Consider the following 23,193-nt stretch of genomic DNA (forward strand, 5'->3'; position numbering starts at 1 on the left):
TAAGAGAGAATTACTTGAATAGAATAACATAATTTCTGCAAGTGATGATATATGTGCATTCTGAGCATTAAAAATTAAACATATACTCATTCCTGCACTCATCATACTGAAATTTTCAAATAACAAAGATAAAGAAACATTTTTAAAATCTGCATTAAACTAAAAACCATTACATGCACTCAGACTTCTCCGTCACTACAGCACATATCAGGAGCTAAACAGGGAAAATCACCCTGTACTTAGAAATTTAAAAAAAATTCTAAAATTGTATGACCAGATAAATTATTATTTCGAAGTGAGAACAATTTTAAAACATTTTAAGTTTACAGGTACTATGGGAGCTCATCACCACAGATCTTTTCTAAATAAAAGAAAAATTGATTAAAGAGTCAACCTTTGCAAAGGGATAAGGGAACCAAGAAGGAAAGCATAAAATCTAAAAAACAATGGTGAGTAAGAAAAATAATGAAATATATAAACTTACTAATTACAAGTATCATAACAAGATATTGACTTTAAAACTCTTTAAAATGTTCAACTGTAACTCAGGACCAAAAGATAATTAAATGATAGTTTGGTCTTTCTCATGTTCAAGAAGGCAGAAATACTAGAGCACTTTAGGTTTTGTTAAAGAAATTTCATATAAAGAATATACCCTAAAAATTAAGAATAGTCATAACAATAAGATATACAAATTAAAGCTTCCAGATCAGTGAAAAAAATAAAAATAAAAATGTAACAATACTCACCCCTCCAAGAAAAGGAAGAAAGAAAAAAAAGCAAAAAGAATAAAAGTAAACAGAAAATACAAATTAATATGTTAGCAAGAGGAAGAAACTCATTGACAACAGAGCAGTGTTGAAAGAAAGAGAGAAAGAAAGAAAGAAGGAAGGAAGGAAGCATGGATGGAAGGAAGGAAGGAAGGAAGGAAAGAAAGAAAGAAAGAAAGAAAGAAAGAAAGAAAGAAAGAAAGAAAGAGAAAGAAAGAGCTGGCTGACTTGGCTGGGCATGATGGCTCACACCTGTAATCTCAGCACTTCAGGAGGCTAAGGTGGGTGGATCACTTGAGGTCAGGAGTTTGATACCAGCCTGGCCAACATGGTGAATTCCTGTCTCTACTAAAAATTCAAAAATTAGCCAGGCATGGTAGCACGTGCCTGTAGTCACAGCTACTTGGGAGGCTGAGACAGGAGAATCACTTGAACCCAGGAGGCGGGGGTTGCAGTGAGCCGAGATCTCACCACTGCATTCCAGCCTGGGTGACAGAGTGAGACTCTGTCTCAAAAAAAAAAAAAAAAGCCTTTTAATACTTTTTGTTCACACGATAATAAATCCTGAAGGAAATAATAAAACTTAAAAAATATTGTTAACCTAGTATAATTCTTGTTTTACACTGTTGGAAACATAATTGTTATTTTCACCTTCAGCTCCTATGGCAGAATGTATTTTCAATAAAATATACTCAGTATATTCACCAAGGCCTCCTATGTAATGTCTTATAACTAGTCACCATAAAGCAGAATTCTGAAAGTAATACATAAAAGATATTATTTTTTTCTACCTTCATCATCACCGCCTTGATCCTGCTGAGGTGTGGATTCGAATGCAGGGATCTCTGTCGCTTTTGTGCGCATCCAGGAAATTTGGCCAGCAGATGCTTCTGACGTCCACTCACACATGTCAAATTCAAACCCACAGGCCTGACACACTAAACGGGAGAAAAAGATCTTGGTGGACTATTAGTCTGCTAGAGTGGCTGCTTAACCAAGTTATGTGTTGTAATCAACCAAAAGGCTTATGTACACACATACACATCAGCACACACTCATTTATATCTGGAAGTTGGGATTCAATAAGCCTTAGAGTGTCCCAGCAACTCTATTTTGCAAAAATTTCTCAGTTGATCCACATGTACAATATCCTCTCAAATGTGACCCATTGCCATAAAAAAGGAGATTCCTAGTTTTTGTTGTATGTGTCACCACTTCAGTCACAATATGTTTTAATTTTTTTAAGAGACAGGGTCTTGTTCTGCCACCCAGGCCAAATGCAGTGTTGCAATCATAGCCCACTGTAGCCTCAAACTCCTGGGCTCAAGCAATCTTCCAGCCTCAGCCTCCCAAGTAGCTAGGACCACAGGTGCATGCCACCATGCTCAGGTAATTCTTTTTTTTTTTTTTTTTTTTTTGGTAGAGATGACATCTTGCTATATTGCCCAGGCTAATTTTGAGCTCTTGGCCTCAAGCAATCCTCTCATCCCGGCCTCCCAAAGTGCTGGGATTACAGGCATGAGCCACCATACCCAGTCAACAATTTTTAAAATGGCTTTATATTTTACCTTACCTACTTTATGGGATTAGATTAGTTTAAATTATTTACTGTTCATAATCACACTGAAATTTTATAGAAGAAACATTGCATATCATTCCACAATGGCTTTAGTTTGTTTCACAAAATGACATCGCCTTAAATTGATGTATTTAGTATAAACCACCACAGCCTCCCAATAACACTCCAGCTAAAACTAGGACATTAATGTCAACAAAGGTTGGCGTGTGCACTTTCCTGTGAGTGGTCTCTGAGTCTCACATATTGCATATATACCAGAAAAGTGAATATCTCAATTTAACACTTACATCTCAACTCTTCATCTGTAGCATCAAATCTGCAGAGATCTGTATCTGGATGACATAGCTCCCGCTCAGCATTCAATGCTTCTTGACACAGTAAAATTCCATCTGTTAAATTTAAAGATTGGCAAGAAGTGAAATGCAGGTGCAACTGGAAAGACTCAAGTATTTTGCTTTAATGTTAATATTCATTCTACAAAGCACTCTGTAACCAATTTCTCTTTATGGTATCATCACCCTTTAGGTAACCCTCTCTCTCTCTCTCACACACACACACACACACACACACACACACACACACACACACACCACTCAAATAGAGACAGAGAAAAACAGAACAAAACAACTATGCCAATGTTTCAGAATTTTAATCATATCTCCATAATGACAGGCAAGCCCCAAAGCCAATCCTTCATAGGAGTAAAAAAATTGCCCTAATGTTGGAACTCAGAGTCTACTATTTGAAGGACAGTTGTACATGTGTCCAATACAAGATATGGTGCCCCTTAAGCGTGGAAGGTGGATCTTCCCTGGAACTGCTTTCTCTGAAGCCTTCCCAAATTGTGCCTGTTGGCCGGCCATGGTGGCTCACACCTGTAATTCCAGGCATGGGCTGGCCTTTGGGAGGCCAAGGAGGGTGGATCACCTGAGGTCAGGAGTTCAAGATGAGCCTGGCCAACATGGTGAAACCCCGTCTCTATTAAAAATACAAAAATTATCTGGGCGTGGTGGCATGCATCCATAATCCCAGCTACTAGGGAGGCTGAGGCAGGAGAATTGCTTGAACCCAGGAGGTGGAGGTTGCAGTGAGCAAAGGTCACGCCACTTCACTCCACCCTGGGTGACAGAGCGAGACTCCATCTCAAAAAAAAAAAAATTGTGCCTGTGTTTTTGTTTTCTTTTCCCCAAGCCCCCCAATATAAGACTTGAAGGTAGACTAGGAGTCCTTTCTGCCCATACCACTTGCAGACAATTCTCCCTCTGACCTTCCTAAATACCCAAGCTTTGACTCTCATGTCAAATGGCACCCCTCACTGTTCCAGCTTGTTACAATCACCTACAGACACTGTAGGTGAGCCCTGAGGATGCCCTGCCCCTCAACCCCTGAAGATTCTAGCTCTGAGCTCACTGTCATTCTCTGTCATGTAAATATTCACTTTTATTTGCTTCTCAGTTTCTTGATCTCTTCTTATTGATGACTTTGAAGGAGAACTTTGATGAAAAACAACCTTTGCCACCACTCTTCAAAAGAAGTATTACCATTACTAATGATGATAACGTTTCCTTGTCTTCATTTCAAGTGGTCCACTCACCAACCATCATCCCTATCTGTCCAGCTCACTTCTTTTCATATCTCTACTCTAACAATATTTCAGCTGCGCCAGCTTCTACAAGCCCAGGATCCTAAATTATTTTCAGTTATTTCCCTCACCTATCTTGTCTTCATTTCCTTTATTAGAGATGTCAGACAAGCAATCACTCCCTGGCCATGCTCATACTTCTCCATACTCTCATGGCAAAAACTCTAGAAAATAAATCCCTTCACTTACTCTAGCCTGTATCTGTGCAGCTGAATGAGTGAAGAAATCATGCAGATTTCACTTTGTCCACAATCATGCAGACTGAAATGACTTCGTATTCATGACTACTCACTCCATTGGCATCAGGGTGACCCTCATTCTTTCCTTTTCCGCATTCCTAGACAACTGTTCAAAGCTTTCTATTCCCTCTTTTAACTTCCAGCTCTTCCTTCCCTATTGTCATTCTCAGCTCACCACCTTGCTTCACATTTCATTGGGAAAATGAGAGAAATCAGAAGAAAACTTTACTAGTCGCATCATCAATCTCACTGGCCAGCTGTCCACACGCTTTGCCCCCTGTAGGAGCGGGTCAACTCTCCATGCCCTTCTCTGGATGACGTCTTCCATTTAGACAGAAATTTCATCTCTGCTCGGCTATTTAAGGAATCATGCTGCCAATTTCCTCTCCTCTCATTTACAACGATGTGTTCTCTTTCTCTACAAGATCATTTCCTTCAGGACCTAAATGGCCAAAACTTCATCCATCTTAGAAAAACATTCTCCTGATCTGACAACCTTCTCCAACTAACTTCTCAAAGTTCTGCCTATTCTCACACTGACTCAAACACCAGTTCTTTCCCCTCCTATTCTCTCTTGAATCTATGTCAATAACAGTTTTTTTAATTGAGATAAACTTCACAAAACATATCATTAACCATTTCCATTTTATCTATTTTAAAGTGTACAAGTAGGCTGGGCACAGTGGCTCACAACTGTAATCCCAGCACTTGGGAGGCCGAGGCAGGTGGATCACTTGAGTTCAGGAGTTCGAGACCAGCCTGGCCAACATGGTGAAACCCCATCTCTACTAAAAATACAAAAATTAGCAAGGCATGGTGGCACACGCGTGTAATCCCAGCTAGGAAATCTGAGGCAAGAGAATTGCTTGAACCCAGGAGGCGGAGGTTGCAGTGAGCCGAGATCGCACCACTGCACTTTAGCCTGGGCAACAGAGTGAGAGTCCAACTCAAAAAAAAAAAAAAAAAAGGCCGGGCACAGTGGCTCATGCCTGTAATCCCAGCATTTTGGGAGGCTGAGGCAGATGGATCACCTGAGGTCAGGAGTTCAAGATCAGCCTGGCCAACATGGCGAAACTCCGTCTCTACTAAAAATACAAAAATTAGCCAGGTGTGGTGTTGCATGCCTGTAGTCCCAGCTACTCAGGAGGCTGAGACAGGAGAATCAATTGAACCCAGGAGGCAGGGTTGCAGTGAACTGAGATCGTGCCACTGCACTCCAGCTTGGGCAACAAGAGCGAAACTCTGCTTCAACAACTACAACAAAAAAGTGTACAAGTCAGTGGCTTTTATTAAATTTGAAATGTTGTGCAATCATCAAACTACCTAATTCCAAGACATTTTCATCACTTGTACCCATCAGTCACTTCACCATTCTCTCTTCTCCCCCCTACCCTGGCAGCCACTACATCTGCTTTCTATCTCTATGGATTTGCCGACTCTGCTATTTCACATAAATGGAATCATGCAGGCTGTAGCCTTTGTGCTTGGTTCCTTTCACTCAGCAAAATGTTTTTGAGGTTCATCCATGTTGTAGCATGGATCAGTATTTTATTCCTTACTTGAAATATTTTCTTCACCAGGCTTTTGCATAAAACTCTTTTCTGGTTTTCTGATTGTGTTACCACCTATTTTTTTTCTCAGTCTCTCTTGTGGTTTTCCCTCATCTGCTCAACATGAGCCTGCCTGGAAGCTCAGTCCCTCCATCTCTTCTCCTCTCTACACACCCACAACCTTGTTAATATCACCTAGTAAAATGCTATTAAACCCTTTCCTAAATGCTGGGGACTCATAAAATTATACCTCAGGCCCAAAATTTTTGTGGACTCCAACTCTACACTCCAGCAGTATCCTGATACTGACTTAAGCCTCTTCCCTTGGGTCACAGAAATAGGTCTAAATCTTGAAACCACCTTTGCAAAAGTATGACTGAGACAGTGAAAGAGATCTAATTTAATCGACTCCATCTTGCTTCTAACTTCCAAGCTGTCCTTGCTCATTCCTGGGTGGAGACTGGACTAACTTTGGGAGGAATTTAGTTTATAGTTTAAACAAGGACGGTAACAGCCCTTTCCCAAAGCAGACCTCTTTCTTGTCTGGGGACTAGATTGCCTTTGTAGGACTAACATTAGCCACAAGAATAGAAATTATAGTTTAGGAGTCATGCAGCTGGAGGCTACAAGATTCTGACCCTCCCTAAACTGCTTCTAAGATCAGTGCTTGACATATTTCACAGAACCTGCACTTGATGGATCAACTGGCACCATCCAGGTCAATAAATTGGCTCATCTGATCTTGTGGCCTCAACCCAGGAACCGACTGAGCACAAGAAGACAGCTCCGACTTCCTATGATTTCATCTCTGACCAGTCAGCACTCCTGGCTCACTGGCTTCCCCCCACCCACCAAGTTATCCTTAAAAACTCTGATCCCTGAATGCTCAGCGAGACTGATTTGCGTGATAATATAACTCCAGTCTCCCACATAGCCGGCTCTGCATGAATTACTCTTTCTCTATTGCAATTCCCATCTTGATGAATTGGCTCTGCCCAGGCAGCTGGCAAGGTGAACCCCTTGGGCGGTTACTATCTCAATAAACTTCTGATTTTCTCAACGTAAACTTTCTCTTCCCACAGCCTTTCTTATCCCAGTTAATGAAACTCCATCCTTCTAGTTAAGGCGAGAAATTTGGGGTCTTCCAAGACTCATCTCTTTCTCTCTCTCTCACCAAACATGCAATCCATCAGCAAATTTCTGCATTATCAATAAACCACATCCAGAATCCAACTACATCTTACGACCTCCACTACTACTACCAACTCTGGCTCAGGAAACATCATCTCTTTCCTGATCATCTTAGTAACTTCTTAATTTGTCTTTCTGTCCTTGTCCCTGCTCCACTATAATCTTGAGGGTCAGATCATGTCTCCTCTGCTTAAAGCCCTTCCATGGGTTTTCATCCTACATGAAGTAAACATCAATGCCTTACTATGACCTTCCTCATATAAACCAAAGCCTCTTTCCTCAAGGCCTCTGCATTTATAGCTGGATATATAAATAAAAAAATTAAATCCTAAGCCCCCAACCATCTGAATGGACTCCTCCTCTCATCTACAGACATTCCGAAGTTAACCTGTAAAACTAGTTCAGGCCATGATGGGAAAGTGAAGCCAGACATGCCTCATTATACCCTCCTCCCTTTTGCAATTACTGGTAGAACAAACTAAGTATGATAAGAAACATCTACAGTCTATTTTCTCTGAAGCTTGCTATCTGGAGGCTTCATCTACATGGTAAAACCTTGGTCTCTACGAGCTCTTATTGTAACCTAGACATTACTTTCTATTGATTCCAGGTCTTCAGATAATAACTCAACCAATGGTCAACCAGAAAATCTACGAATCTACCTATGACCTGGAAGCCCCCTCTTCCAGTTGTTCTGCCTTTCTAAACTCAACCAATGTACATCTTGCATTCATTGATTGATATTTTATGTCTCCACAAATTGTGTAAAACCAACTTGTAGCCCAACTACCTTGGGCACCTGTTCTCAGGATCTCCTGAGGACTGTGTCATGAGCCATTGATCACTCATGTTTGGCTCAGAATAAATCTCTTTTAATATTTTACAGAGCTTGACTCTTTTTGTCAACATATGTAATATTCACATGGCTTATTTCCTCTATTGTTTGGCTATTTTTCTCAGATTATATGTTTTAATGTGACCATACTGACTATTTAAACATCACCATCTCATCCTCATTTCTAGAACTTCTTATCACAGTTTTTTGTTTTACTGTTCTCCATAGCAAATATCACCACTTGACATAAACTATATTTTTTATTTATTTGCTTAGTATCATTTTTCTCCCTGACTAAATTGTAAGCTTGGTGAACGCAATGATTACTATTTGCTTTTTCACTGCTATCACACGACTATCTAAAAAACTTATTGGCATAATAGGTGCTAAATATATACTTGTTTGATAAATGAATAAATGGCCTAAGAACAACCTGATGAAAAATTTTAAAACACTGTAGACTCAATATACATCATGTTCATTTTTATTTGTGATAAAACTGAAGCAATTGGTTATGGAAATGATTTATGAATGCATCCACAATCTGGTTTCTCATAATGGGAGTTTACAAATGATGAATATGCAAATCCTCTTGAATGTAAGATGCACTGAAAACAAAGCTGCATATGCAATTAAGGGAATGTTGGCAATAAATGAAGCTAAGATTGCACAATAACGATTACCATGAAACAATTAAAACTGTAATTTTTGTAGATTCATATAAGAGCTACAAATCTTCTGTCCCTAGAGCTACATAACTAAATATTGGCCATAGTTCAGTTAAATGTTGCATATTATCTCTAATTCATCACTATTTACACAAGACAAAAAAAAACCCAGAAGCACTATAAACAAAAATAGCAAAACAGTTGAGTACAAATTGCATGGAATTAAAAACGTAGCTTTTGTCAAATGTATTACATTTCTTTCACCAGTGTCTACCACTTTAACTACCTTTGGCCTGAAAACTGGAATTTACAACCATAAAACCAGTGGTATATGAGTAAGTATTTTGGCCTGGTATGCATAAATTGTCAATTAATAAATCTGGACAGCTATTTTTATTTTAGTGCATTCAATCCCAGAGCTCAAAGCTATTTAAAGATGTCAGTTATTTATACTCATATTAATTCTCCCTTCTTCCCTCTCTCCTCTCACTCTTTCTTTCTTTCTTTCTTTCTTTTTTTTTGAGACAGAGTCTCACTCTGTTGCCCAGGCTGGAGTGCAGTGGCACAATCTCGGCTCACTGCAACCTCTGCCTCTCAGGTTCAAGCGATTCTCCTGCCTCAGCCTCCCCAGTAGCTGGGACTACAGGGGCCCACGACCACGCCTGGCTAATTTTTATATTTTTAGTAGAGATAGGGTTTTGTCATGTTGGCCAGGTTGAGGCTGGTCTCGAACTCCTGACCTCAGGTGATCTGCCCACCTCAGCCTCCCAAAGTGCTGAGATTACAGGTGTGAGCCACTGTGCCCAACTCTCTTTCTCTTATTCTTACATTGTACCACAATCTGGCAGTACAATATTATTTTAGGGGTTTTCAAATCCTCCATCAATGATACATGATTAGTGGAATAAGGCTTTGCCAACCATTTCAAGGTGTCTGTACCACTGAAGTCACATGTCTAGGGCCTGCCATCCTTCCAATCTTATCTTGCACAAACAGATTAAATGAAATTGTCCAGACTCTCTCAGAGGGTAGAAAATGAAGTCCAAGTCTCAAGGCCATTGTGGTAAAAGTTATAATTGACATCCAGTTTTTACTCCAGAGGTTTTAGACAATGTGTCAGTTATCCTTATTTGTAGTGGATTTCAAGGAAGGAACAGTTACTGTCTCTTAAAAGAGAACTGGAAGCTACTAAAATAAAAAAGGTCCTTAGTTATTTAACTGGATAACATATATGCATCATTCAGATTCTAATAAAGGGATGATTGGTATATTTGAGAGCTTTACAAATGAGACTTAGGCAAAGTCCTGAAAAACCAATGTAAAAATATTCACAGAATATTCAAAATATTCTGATTGTGAGCCACAGCATGAAATCGTTATACAAAATTATAATCAGCTGTTTCTTTAAGAATCAGTGTTATTCAAGAATCAGTGATTAAATATGTTCTTATTTAATCACAATAGCAAGGCTTGATTTTTTTTTCATACTAGCTACTTTGGTAAAATCTAAAGTGATCCTCTTTTCAATAAATGTACAATAAAATTTCATATCTTGGAAGGGGCAGAGGTTAGAACGGTATTGTTTGAAATCTGGAAATAGGCTAAACAATTTCTTTCATATTAAAAATTAGTTTTATTGTCCAATTTGCAAAGTGTTCAGAAACTGTGAACATACCTAATACTAAGCAGTTTTATAAATAAAATAGCTTATATGTATTTTTTTCTTTTTTCTTTTGTTTGAGATGGGATCTCACCCTGTCACCCAGGCTGGAGTGCAGTGCCGTGATCTCAGCTCACTGCAACCTCTGCCTCCTGGGTTCAAGCGGTTCTCCCATCTCAGCCTCCCCAGTAGCTGGGATTACAGGTATGTGCCACCACACCTGGCTAATTTTTATATTTTTAGTAGATACAGGGTTTCACCATGTTGCCCGGGTTGGTCTCGAACTCCTGACTTCATGATATATTTTTAGAGTAAAGAGAAATATATATGGTAAAATAATAGTTTCATTTTCATAAATAACGGTATAATAAATAAGCCATATATTATAAACTTCTTCATCTCAGAATTTTTCAACTTTAAAAGTTGGTCATTTCATTTTCAAATTTATTTATAAATTTACATATGGTAAAGTTCCTATTTTCCAGTATTCCGCTCTATGAATTGTTTTTTACTTTTAAAAAAAAGCTTTTATTTTAACTTCGGGGTACATATGTGGGTTTGTTATATAGGTAAATTCGTCTCATGGGGGTCTGTTATACAGATTACTTGGTCACCCAGAGTATAGACCTCCTCTTGGGTGTCTCTAGACACCTCCTCTCCAAGAAGAGGGAGCACGTGGGAAAGTCCCAACGTCAGTCAGGAGGCAGAGGAAGAGGAGTGAAATGTGGGTAAGAAACTTTCTTCTGGTTTCTAGGAGAAGAAGCAGGGGAGGCAGGGTAAGCAAGCCTAGGACTGGCTAGTTTTAATGATGTCAGCAGGCCCTAGAACATAGAAGCTGTTTCTAGTTGTCTGGAACTTGGTTATTATGGGCTAAATCATGCCTCCCAAAATTCCTATGTTGAAGTGTTAACCCAAGGTACTACTGAAAGTGACTGTATTGGAAATACAGCCTTTATAGAGCTAACTAAGGTAAAATGAGGTAACCAGGGTGGCCCTAATCCAATATGGCTGGTGTACTTAAACTAGAGTTTAGGTCATAGTCAGGTATAGAATGACCATGTGAAAACACAGGGAGAAAACAGCCATCTATAAGCCAAGAAGAAAGGACACAAAACTCAATCAATCCTGCTGACATTTTGAACTTGGATGTCTGGCCTCAATAATCAAGAAAAAATAAATTTCTATTGTTTGAGTAACACAGTCTGAGGTACTTTGTTATGGCAGCCATAATAGACTAATATACTAGCCCTAGTGTGTGTAGGGCAGGTGCATTATGGCCCACGTATGTGAAAAGAAGTCTTTTTAGGAAATCTAAATATCATTTTTTTTTCCAGGACAGAGTCTTTTTTTGTCACCCAGGCTGGAGTGCAGTGGTGCCATCTCAGCTCACTGCAACCTCCACCTCCCAGGTTCAACCCTCTGGAGTAGCTGGGATTACAGCGGCACGCCATCATGCCCAGCTAATTTTTGTATTTTTAGTAGAGATGGGGTTTCACCATGTTGGCCAGGCTGGTCTTGAGCTCCTGACCTCAAGTGATCTGTCCACCTCAGCCTCCTAAACAATCATTTCTATAAACCAAAAAGACTTACCACAAGACGGCTATGTTACAACTTAAGTCCATTCATTTTCTTTAAGTCCACTCATTTCTAAATACAATATTTCTGTTATAATATGGCAAAAGTACCTGTATGTCTATTAAAATATGGGAAATGCTTGGCCCAGATTAATTCTTCTTCAATAAAGGCTCATTATATAGTTTGAGGACTTAGCTTCATTTTTCATACTAAAACAAAAACCTAGAAATAATATAATATTCTTAGCACAAATGTAAGTACTGTTAAAAACGTCTTCCCTTGATATTTTATTTAAATCTGCTTTTTTATGGAATAGAGCATATGTATCTCACAAGGAAGAAGAAATAATCCAAAATCTCAAATATTTGGCATTTGAATAACTGCACATGTTCTTTGTTCAATCATTTGGTCAATCTATATTTATTAAGTGCTTGTTCTGTTCTAGGGTCCACAAATGAATTAGACAGGGTAGGAACTATGCCTCAAGGCACTTAGAATTTAGTCATGGAGATAAATCAATACACGTGTGTCTGTGTGTGTGTGTCTGTGTGTGTGTGTGTGTGTGTGTGTGTGTGTAGGGGGTGGTAGTGGCAATGTGGAGGGATAGTCTATAAGGGAAAATTCCCTGCACAAGAAACCTCAACTCACAAGAAACTTTTGCTCAGAAACCTGAGCATAAATGGTGGAAGGACATATCAAAAACAAAGAAAAGAAAGAAAGAAAGAAAGAAAGAAAGAAAGAAAGAAAGAAAAGGAAGGAACAAAGAAGGCAGAAGGGAGAAGAAGGAAGAAAAAGGAAAGGAGAGGAAGAAGGCAAGGGAGGTGGAGGAAGGAGGGAGGAGAAATGTAGGAGGAGGACAGAGGGGAGAGGAATGGGGAGAAAAGAGGGAAGAGAAGGTGGGGAGGATAGGGAGAGGATGAAGGAGAGGAAAAATGAGAAGAAGAAGAAAAAGAAAAGTCATGGAATGAGGCTTTCGGGCAGAGGAAAAGAGGTTTGCATAATACCCAAGAATTAGAGGACACTGTGTTGCTGAACTCACAAGTAATTTGTTTTGACCAGAGTATGGGATTCTTGGGGGAATTGTGAAGGAGGACACTGGACTACTGAAAAAGAACAGTATCGTGAGGAGCTAATATCATGATAAAATATTTGAATTCTGTCCTGGAGGCAGTAAGACTTATTGATAGATCTATGAGAAGTGGAGACCTGGCCATAGGTGTCTGTTATAAAGTATAATCAGTTGGAAGTAGATTGTTGAGTAGAATACATTAAAATTGGAAGAAAAAAATATCCCATAGGGGGAAAAAAATGTGGGCTGGAACAAAGTCAGGGTTGGATAAATAGTAGTAATAAATAAGAGGAGAAAATTTAAGAAATAAGGTAGGACATTTCCTCCATAATATTTTTTAGCCAAATTGATATAAAGGTGAAAAAAGAGAAGAATATGTAAAAATTACTCTTAACTTTTCGAGTGAGAAAAAACAACTGCCAATGACTAAAACAGGGAATGAACGAGAGGGAACAGATTTTGAAAGAAAGTTGGAGTTTACTTCTAAACATTATTGATTTCCAGTTTCTGTAGCAAATATATTTGCTTATTCCACTCAACAATCTGTTCTCCTTACAAACCTCTATTCCAAAGGCTAAAAGCTAAATATGCAGTTTTGTTAGCCTGCCTAGCAAATAAAGTTACCCAGATAAAATAGTCAAGCCAATGATATGGCCAAAAACATTGCCTCTTCTTATTTCGACCTTCTTCCAGCCCAAAATAAACGTGGAAATATCTACACCGCTATCTGTATAAACGTGGAAATATGTACACCGCTGTCTGTATAAACGTGGAAATATCTACACCGCTGTCTGTATAAACGTGGAAACAACTACACCGCTGTCTGTATAAACGTGGAAATATCTACACTGCTGTCTGTATAAATGTGGAAATATCTACACCGCTATCTGTATAAACGTGGAAATATCTACACCGCTATCTGTATAAACGTGGAATTGCCTACACCGCTCTCTCTATAAACGTGGTAATATCTACACCGCTATCTCCATAAACGTGGAAATATCTACACCGCTGTCTGTATAAACGTGGAAATATCTACACTGCTGTCTGTATAAATGTGGAAATATCTACACCGCTGTCTCTATAAACGTGGAAATATCTACACCGATGTCTGTATAAACGTGGTAATATCTACACCGCTATCTCCATAAACGTGGAAATATCTACACCGCTATCTGTATAAACGTGGAATTGCCTACACCGCTCTCTCTATAAACGTGGAAATATCTACACCGCTATCTCTATAAACGTGGAAATATCTACACCGCTATCTCTATGAACGTGGAAATATCTACACCGCTGTCTCTACAAACGTGCAGATATCTACACCGCTATCTGTATAAACGTGGAAATATCTACACCGCTGTCTGTACAAACGTGGAAATATCTACACCGCTATCTGCATAAACGTGGAAATATCTACACCGCTGTCTGTATAAACGTGGAAATATCTACACCGCTATCTGTATAAACGTGGAAATATCTCCACTGATGTCTCTATAAACGTGGAAATATCTCCACCGCTGACTGTATAAACGTGGAAATATCCACAGCGCTATCTGTATAAACGTGGAAATATCTACACCGCTGTCTCTATAAACGTGGAAATATCTACACCGCTATCTCTATAAACGTGGAAACACCTACAACGTTGTCTCTATAAACTTGGAAATATCTACACCGCTATCAGTATAAACGTGGAAATATCTACACCGCTGTCTCTATAAACATGGAAATATCTACACCGCTATCTCTATTAAGGTGGAAATATCTACACCGCTGTCTCCATAAACGTGGAAATATCTACACCGCTATCTGTATAAACTTGGAAATATCTACACCGCTGTCTCTATAAATGTGGAAATATCTACACCGCTATCTGTATAAACATGGAAATATCTACACCGCTGTCTCTATAAATGTGGAAATACCTACACCGCTATCTGTATAAACGGGGAAATATCTACACCACTATCCGTATAAACGTGGAAATAGCTACACAGCTATCTGTATAAACATGGAAATATCTACACCGCTATCTCTATAAACGTGGCAATATCTACACCGCTATCCCTATAAACATGGAAATATCTACACCGCTATCTGTATAAATGTGGAAATATCTACACCGCTACCTCTATAAACGTGGAAATAACTACACTGCTATCTGTATAAACGTGGAAATATCTACACCGCTATCTGTATAAACGTGGAAATATCTACACCGCTATCTCTATAAACGTGGAAATATCTACACGGCTATCTCTATAAACGTGGAAATATCTACACCGTTATCTCTATAAACGTGGAAATATCTACACGGCTATCTGTATAAACGTGGAAATATCTACACCGCTATCTCTATAAACGTGGAAATATCTACACCGCGATCTGTATAAACATGGAAATTTCTACACCACTATCTGTATAAACGTGGAAATATCTACACCGCTGTCTCTATAAACATGGAAATATCTACACCGCTATCTGTATAAACATAGAAATATCTACACCGCTGTCTCTAAAAACATGGAAATATCTTCACTGCTATCTGTATACACAGGGAAATATCAACACCGCTGTCTCTATAAAAATGAAAATATCTACACCGCTATCTCTATAAACATGAAAATGTCTACACCGCTGTATCTATAAACATGGAAATATCTACAACGCTGTCTCTATGAACGTGGAAACATCTACACCGCGGTCTCTATAAACGTGGAAATATCTACACCGCTATCTCTATAAACGTGGAAACATCTACACCGCTGTCTCTATAAACGTGGAAATATCTACACCGCTGTCTCTATAAATGTGGAAATATCTACACAGCTGTCACTATAAACGTGGAAATATCTACACAGCTGTCTCTATAAACGTGGAAATATCTACACCGCTGTCTCTATAAACCTGGAAATATCTACACCGCTGTCTCTATAAACGTGGAATTATCTACACCGCTATCTCTATAAACGTGGAAATATCTACACTGTTATCTGTATAAACGTGGCAATATCTACACCGCTATCTCTATAAACGTGGAAATGTCTACACCGCTATCTGTATAAACGTGGAAATATCTACACCACTATCTCTATAAACGTGTAAACATTTACACAGCTATCTGTACAAACATGGAAATATTTACACCGCTATCTTTATAAACATGGAAATATCTACACCGCTATCTCTATAAACATGAAAATATTTACACCGCTATCTGTCTAAACATGGAAATATTTACACCGCTGTCTCTATAAACATGGAAATATCTACACCGCTATCTCTATAAACATGGAAATATCTACAACGCGATCTCTGTAAACATGGAAATATCTACACTGCTATCTCTATAAACACGGAAATATCTATACCGCTGTCTGTATAAACATGAAAATATCTACACCGCTAACTCTATAAACATAGAAATATCTACACCGCTGTCTGTATAAACATGGAAATATCTACACCGCTATCTGTATAAACATGGAAATATCTACACCGCTGTCTCTACAAACATAGAAATATCTACACCGCTATCTCTATAAACGTGGAAACATCTACACCGCTATCTCTATAAACCTGGAAATATCTACATTGCTGTAAGTATAAACGTGGAAATATCTACACCGCTGTGTCTATAAACATGGAAATATCTACACCGCTATCTGTATAAACATGGAAATATCTACCCCGCTGTCTCTATAAACATGGAAATATCTACACCGCTATCTGTATAAACATGCAAATATCTACACCGCTATCTCTATAAACGTGGACGTATCTACAAAGCTTTCTCTATAAAGGTGGAAATATCTACACCGCTGTCTCTACAAACGTGGAAATATCTACACCGCTATCTCTATAAACGTGGAAATATCTACACCGCTATCAGTACAAACGTGGAAATATCTACACCGCTATCTGTATAAACTTGGAAATATCTACACCGCTATCTCTGTAAACGTGGAAATATCTACACCGCTATCTGTATAAACGTGGAAATATCTACACCGCTGTCTCTATAAACGTGGAAATATCTATAACGCTGTCTGTATAAACGTGGAAATATCTACACCACTACCTCTGTAAACGTGGAAATATCTACACCGCTATCTGTATATACATGGAAATATCTACACCGCTATCTCTGTAAACGTGTAAACATTTACACCGCTATCTCTATAAACATGGAAATATTTACACCGCTATCTCTATAAACATGGAAATGTCTACACCGCTTTCTCTATAAACATGGAAATATTTACACCGCTATCTCTATAAACATGAAAATATCTACACCGCTATCTCTATAAACATGGAAATATCTACACCGCTATCTGTATAAACATGGAAATATCTACACCGCTGTCTCTATAAACAAGGATATATCTACACCGTTATCTGTATAAACATGGAAATATCTACACAGCTGTCTCTATAAACATGGAAATATCTACACCGCTATCTGTATAAACATGGAAATATGTACACCGCTGTCTCTATAAACACGGAAATATCTACACCGCTATCTCTATAAACATGCAAATATCTACACCGCTGCCTCTATAAACATGGAAATACCTACAAAGCTGTCTCTATAAACGTGGAAATATCTACACCTCTGTCTCTAGAAACATGGAAATATCTACTTCGCTATCTCTATAAACGTGGAAATATCTACACCGCTATCTCTATGAACCTGGAAATATCTACACCGCTGTAAGTATAAACGTGGAAATATCTACACCGCTATCTGTATAAACATGGAAATATCTACACCGCTATCTCTATAATCGTGGAAATATCTACAGCACTATCTGTATAAACGTGGAAATATCTATACCGCTATCTAAACGTGGAAATATCTACACCGCTATCTGTATAAACGTGGAAATATCTACACTGCTATCTCTGTAAACGTGGAAATATCTACACCGCTATCTGTATAAACATGGAAATATCTACTCTGCTATCTCTGTAAACATGGAAATATCTACACCGCTGTCTCTATAAACATGGAAATATCTACACCGCTATCTCTCTAAACGTGGAAATATCTACACCGCTGTCTCTATAAACGTGGAAATATCTACACCGCTGTCTCTCTAAACGTGGAAATATCTACATCACTGTCTCTATAAACGTGGAAATATCTGCACCGCTGTCTCTATAAACGTGGAAATATCTACACCGCTGTCTCTACAAACGTGGAAATATCTACACCGCTTTCTGTATAAACGTGGAAATATCTACACCGCTATCTGTATAAACGTGGAAATATCTACACCACTATGTCTACAAACGTGGAGATATCTACACCGCTATCTCCATAAACATGGAAATATCTACACCGCTATCTGCATAAACGTTGAAGTATCTACACCGCTCTCTCTATAAACATGGAAATATCTACACCGCTATCTGTATAAACGTGGAAATATCTACACCGCTATCTCTATAAACGTGTAAACATTTACACGGCTATCTGTATCAACATGGAAATATTTCCACCGCTGTCTCTGTAAACATGGAAATATCTACACCGCTTTCTCTATAAACATGAAAATATTTACACCACTATCTGTATAAACATGGAAATATTTACACCGCTATCTCTATAAACATGGAAATATTTATACCTCTATCTCTATAAACATGGAAATATCTGCACCCTAACCCTACCCCTAACCCTAACCCTAACCCTAACCCCTAACCCCTAACCCTGACCCTGACCCTGACCCCGACCCTACCCTGACCCTGACCCTGACCCAACCCCTAACCCTGACCCTGACCCTGACCCTAACCCTAACCCTAACCTCTCACCCTCTGCACCCTGAGTGCTCGTGATGGCCAGCAGAGCCGGCCCCCATCTCCTCCGACCTCCTCCCCACCTCTCACCCTCTGCACCCAGAGTGCTCATGATGGCCAGCAGAGCTGGCCCCCATCTCCTCTGACCTCCCACCTCTCTCTCTCAGCTAATCCTCGAACATGTCTGATGTGGTCCCACCTTGGGACCCACATTGCTACTCCTCTGCCTGGAGGGGTACCCACAGTTATCCACACAGTTCACTCCTGTCTTTCAGGTCTTTGTGCAAATATCACCTTCTCAGTGGAGACTACACCTTCAGGACTTAGGCTGTGCCTGGCACATAGTAGGTGCTCAGTAGACACTGGCTGTAGGGAGGAACTACAGGTTGAAATAAGGAGATCATTTCCCTGAGCTTCCAAAGCTCATATTAACTCACCATTTGTTGTTTACTGCTAATATTGAGCACTATCAGTAAAATACATAAAACCCTCTGCCAATCCAGGATGTGAAAATGACACTTTACTGTTTTAGTTTGCATTTCTCTGCTTACAAATGGAATACACACATTTTCATGTGCTGTTGGCTACTTATTCATTCAGAAAACATACTAACTGCTGGCTCTTTTTCATGTCCTTTATCAAGTTTGGATCATGTCATTTGCTGTTTTCTGTCTGATGTAAACTCTCAAAGTTTAAAGGGTATTGTCTTTTCCTGACACGTACATTGTGAATAATTTTCTGGCTTACATTTTGACTTTTAATTTCATTCACGATGTTTTTAATGAATAATTTTAATTTTTATGAATGCAAGTTAAAATAATTCTTTCATTGTGGTTCCTGACATGTCATGCAAATAAGGGTCTTCTCCTCCAAGAGCACAGAAATATTTGCCAATACTGTCCTTAAAATCGGTCACAGTTTCATTTTTTATATATGCCTTTTACTTCAATTGGGGCTTCATTTTACTGAATGCCCTATTTGAAGCAAGTTTCTCAGTTAATTCTTTTCTCAAAGTGCTAAGTATGGTAGATTGCAAACATAAGTGGCCACATAATACTCCCACCTCCTTTGCCTCCTCTCCCAGGAGGAGATAGCCTCCATCTTTCCACTCCTTAATCTGGGCTTGGCCATGTGACTTACACTGGCCAATGGGATATTAACAAGTCTGATGTGCACAGAGGCTGTAGAACGTGCACTGGGGCTTGGTCTCTCTTGCTGCCCTGGAGACCAGCTACCCCACGAAGGAAACAGAGCCAACCTGCTGCTTCCTGGAGGAGGACAGTCCCTCGGTCCCTCTGTCTCTGCCAACCAGTTAACCTGCTGCTTCCTGGAGGAAGACAGTCCCTCTGTCCCTCTGTCTCTGCCAACCAGTTAACCTGCTGCTTCCTGGAGGAGGAGAGTCCCTCAGTCCCTCTGTCTCTGCCAACCAGTTAACCTGCTGCTTCCTGGAGGAAGACAGTCCCTCAGTCCCTCTGTCTCTGCCAACCAGTTAACCTGCTGCTTCCTGGAGGAGGACAGTCCCTCTGTCCCTCTGTCTCTGCCAAACAGTTAACCTGCTGCTTCCTGGAGGGGGACAGTCCCTCTGTCTCTGCCAACCCAGTTGACCGCAGACATGCAGGTCTGCTCAGGTAAGACCAGCACAGTCCCTGCCCTGTGAGCCAAACCAAATGGTCCAGCCACAGAATCGTGAGCAAATAAGTGATGCTTAAGTCACTAAGATTTGGGCAAAAGCTGAGCATTTATCCCAATCCCAATACTGTTTGTCCTTCTGTTTATCTGTCTGTCCTTCTCTGCTCATTTAAAATGACCCCACTGCATCTAGTACATTTTTATAGGATCAGGGATCTGCTCTTGGATTTATGTCGTGTTCCCACCTCGAGGCAGCTTTGTAAGCTTCTGAGCACTTCCCAATTCCGGGTGACTTCAGGCGCTGGGAGGCCTGTGCATCAGCTGCTGCTGTCTGTAGCTGAGTTCCTTCACCCCTCTGCTGTCCTCAGCTCCTTCACCCCTGGGCCTCAGGAAATCAATGTCATGCTGACATCACTCTAGATCTAAAACTTGGGTTCTTGGACCAGGTGCGGTGGCTCACACCTGTAATCCCAGCACTTTGGGAGGCCGAGGCGGGTGGATCACAAGGTCAGGAGATCAAGAAGATCCTGGCTAACACGGTGAAACACCGTCTCTACTAAAAATACAAAAAAATTAGCCGGGTGTGGTGGCAGGTGCCTGTAGCCCCAGCTACTCGGGAGGCTGAGGCAGGAGAATGGCGTGAACCTGGGAGGTGGAGCTTGCAGGGAGCCAAGATCACGCCACTGCACTCCAGACTGGGAGAGAGAGCGAGACTTTCTCAAAAAAAAAAAAAAAAAAACTTAGGTTCTTGGATGTTCGGGAAAGGGGGTTCTTTATCTAGGATCCTTGAAGCGCCCCCAAGGGCATCTTCTCAAAGTTGGATGTGTGCATTTTCCTGAGAGGAAAGCTTTCCCACATTATACAGCTTCTGAAAGGGTTACTTGACCCACAGATGTGAAGCTGAGGCTGAAGGAGACTGATGTGGTTTCTCCTCAGTTTCTCTGTGTGGCACCAGGTGGCAGCAGAGATCAGCAAGGCAAACCCGAGCCCAGGGATGCGGGGTGGGGGCAGGTACGTCCTCTCTTGAGCTACAGCAGATTAACTCTGTTCTGTTTCATTGTTGTTGTTTAGTTTGCGTTTTGTTTCTCCAACTTTGTGCTTCATCCGGGAAAGCTTTGGATCACAATTCCCAGTGCTGAAGAAAAGGCCAAACTCTGGAAAAAATTTGAATATTTTGAGCCAAATGTGAGGACCACAACCTGTGAGAATGGAAAATAAATCCTGGGACCCCAGACTCACTAAGCCAAAGGGAAAAGCCAAGCTGGGAACTGGCTTATGCAAACCTGCTTCCCATCTGGTTCCTAAATAAGATAGCTATTACACAAAGATAAAAAAGCTACATCCCTGCCTCTACCTCCATCGCATGTAAAATGTGTATTCAGTGAACGCTGACCAAAGACTGAAGAATGCAACCATTTGCCTCTGATTTACCCACACCCATTTTTTCCACTTCTTCCCCTTTCCCCAATACCCACACTTTTCCCCTTTACTTACTGAGGTCCCCAGACAATCTTTGGGAAAAGCACGGACCACAGTTTTTCCTGTGGTTCTCTGTTCTTTTCTCAGGTGTGTCCTTAACCTTGCAAATAGATTTCTTGAAATGATGGAGACTCACCTTGGTTGTGTTCTTTGATTAGTGCCTGTGACGCAGCTTCAGGAGGTCCTGAGAACGTGTGCACAGTTTAGTCGGCAGAAACTTAGGGAAACGTAAGACCACCATCAGCACATAGGAGTTCTGCATTGGTTTGGTCTGCATTGGTTTGGTCTGGAAGGAGGAAAATTCAAAGTAATGGGGCTTACAGGTCATAGATAGATTCAAAGATTTTCTGATTGTCAATTGGTTGAAAGAATTATTATCTACAGACCTGCTATCAATAGAAAGGAGAGTCTGGGTTAAGATAAGAGACTGTGGAGACCGTGCATAGTTGCTTCCTGATCAGCTCTTTATTTGATTGAGAGTGAGGCAGGGAAGATTAGAGGGAAGCTTACAGTGGAATTCAGGGCTGAGGCTGCTATTCTTTTGCTCCTTGTAACTTCCTACAGTGTTGTCAGCATCCACATAATTCTCTGTGGGGTTGGTCTCAGAGCCAGGTTACCTTGTCTTAGGTCCAGTGGCACCCTGACTGCCTTGGTGTCCTTGAACAAGTTACCTAACCTCTCCATACATCAGTCCCTCAGCTGTAAAATTTAAAAAAAAAAAAAAAAAAGAAGAGTACCTACTGTATAGCATTGATTTGAAGATTGAATGAGCTGGTATTATACGTTTAGAAGCAGTGCCTGACACGCAAAAGACTCTCAACAAATACTATCCTTTACTAATATCCTGTGTGTCTGTATCAGAGCTGGTGGGGTGGAGGGACAGAAAGAAGTGGGCTTGCTCTTGGGCTTGCTCTTGGGCTCACCCCTTATCCTCCAGTATGTTAGAGCTTCTTACAGTGGTTTCAGGCAGCATCTGAAGACAGTAAAAGCAGAAGCTCCAAGGCTTCTTACATTCTAGCCTGGAAAATCACATCACATTGCTTCCTTCATATTTTTTTGGCAAATCAGGTTGCAAGGCTTGCCCAGATTAGGGTAAAGAGGCAAAGAGGCTCCTTTTCTTTTCTTTCTTTTTTTTTTTTTAGTCAGAATCTCGCTCTGTTGCCCAGGCTGGAGTGCAGTGGCGCGATCTAGGCTCACTGCAAGCTCTGCCTCCTGGGTTCAAGCCATTCTCCTACCTCAGGCTCCCAAGTAGCTGAGACTACAGGCACCTACCACCACGCCTGGCTAATTTTTTTTTTTTTGTATTTTTTAGTAGAGACTGTGTTTCACTGTGTTAGCCAGGATGGTTTCCATCTCCTGACCCCGTGATCCACCTGTCTTGGCCTCCCAAAGTGCTGGGATTACAGGCGTGAGCCACCGTGCCCGACCAAGAGACTCCTTTTCTTGATGAAAGGAGTGGTGAAGTCACATTGCATGTCCTTGCAAAGGGACAT

The 23,193-nt window shown here is 40.3% G+C and overlaps 1 long non-coding RNA gene across 1 annotated transcript; it reads right to left on the reverse strand.

Moving 5' to 3' along the window:
* Positions 1 to 1,145: 1,145 nt before the first annotated feature.
* LOC129136381 (uncharacterized) lies at positions 1,146 to 22,328 on the reverse strand. The gene is made up of 4 exons (XR_008537919.1): positions 21,837 to 22,328; positions 20,467 to 21,375; positions 2,637 to 2,738; positions 1,146 to 1,708 (listed from the first exon to the last, which is right to left on the reverse strand). It is a non-coding gene; the product is annotated as an uncharacterized LOC129136381 (long non-coding RNA).
* Positions 22,329 to 23,193: the final 865 nt, after the last annotated feature.

The sequence above is a fragment of the Pan troglodytes genome, chromosome 9, assembly GCF_028858775.2.
Source record: "Pan troglodytes isolate AG18354 chromosome 9, NHGRI_mPanTro3-v2.0_pri, whole genome shotgun sequence".
Taxonomy (NCBI): domain Eukaryota; kingdom Metazoa; phylum Chordata; class Mammalia; order Primates; family Hominidae; genus Pan; species Pan troglodytes.